The following is a 1,382-nucleotide window of genomic DNA, read 5'->3' as shown; positions in this document are numbered from 1 at the left end:
CACCAGGCTGGAGGCTACCCAGATGGTAGATGAGGTGTTGCTCCTCCAACCTGAGTTTGGCCTCATCATGGCAGTAGAGGCGGCCATGTATGGACATATCTAGATGGGAATGAACCCATATATGGGAACGCAACACCTCATCTACTGTCTGGGTAGCCTCCAGCCTGGTGGGATGAACATTGAATTCTCCAATTTCCAGTAATTCCCTCCCCCTTCCCCTATCCCAGGTCCCTCTCTACCTCTCTCTCCTTTCGACTTTCTGCTTCTTTATCTCTACAGTTCTTTCATGCTTATCCCCTCCCCCTTTATCTTTCCTCTGATTGGTTTTCTACCTGGCACCTCTGGACTCTACCCCCTCCCCTATCTCTATTACTGGGCTTCGGCCCTCTCTCCCCCCCCCCCCATTCCTGATGAAGGGTCTCAGCCCGAAACATTGGCTACTCTTTTCTCACAGATGCTGCCTGACCTGCTGAGTTCTTTCAGCGTTGTTTACGTATTCTTTGGTCCACAGCATCTGCAGTTGTATTTTTGTGAGAGAGAGGATAATGTGTGGGGGATAGGCAGATGGAGAGGGGAAAGGATTGGCATGCTGGGGCTGGTGGGATAAGGAGGGAATAACAGGGGAAGCAGTTGCCAGAAGTTAGAGAAATCGATGTTCATGCCATCAGGTTATAAAACCCAGGCAAAGCCCTCCTCACCATTGACAAGCTCAGGAAGTTGAATGGTTACCCTTCAACCATTAGGCTCCTTAACCAGTGTGGATAACTTGAGTCACTTTAACACTGAACTGATTCCACAACCTATGGATTCACTTGCAAGTTCTCAAATTTTATTATTACTGTGTATTGAATGCTTGGCAGCCTTGGTGAGTAGTTTTTTCATTGATTCTATTGTACTTTTGTTCTACTGTTAATGCCTACAAGAAAATGAATTTCCAGGCAGTTATGGGTACTTTGAACTTTGAACTCAGACATGTAACCATGTTGTCTATCACCACCTAGAGGTCGTGAATGGTCACTGTAGCCATGGCGGGAAACAGCAAAATAAATGAAAAGATAAATATTTGTTTTCAATCTCAGAGCCATTACTTTTATTGTATTTTGTGGCTTTTATTTATAGATTCAAGTGTACAATTTGTCACTACATTTTAAAGGCATTTTGCAACATCAGCAACAGTTTGAATAAGGAGAGAATGTAAAATTAATAGTTTGAGAGACCCAAATGTATGCAGCCTCACAGAGTACACTTCAGTGAAGGTGTGAGGGCAGAAGAGGAATAGGAAAAGTTTACATTGGACAAATGCTGCCAACTTAAAGCAGACATTTTCCTTCTTTGACAGCTACACTAAAAAGTAGACAAATGTGTCAGAACACAAGGAAAGG

This window comes from Hypanus sabinus, chromosome 9 (genome assembly GCF_030144855.1).
Source record: "Hypanus sabinus isolate sHypSab1 chromosome 9, sHypSab1.hap1, whole genome shotgun sequence".
Lineage (NCBI taxonomy): Eukaryota > Metazoa > Chordata > Chondrichthyes > Myliobatiformes > Dasyatidae > Hypanus > Hypanus sabinus.
The sequence above is the reverse complement of the archived record's forward strand: the minus strand, read 5'-3'. Positions refer to the sequence as shown.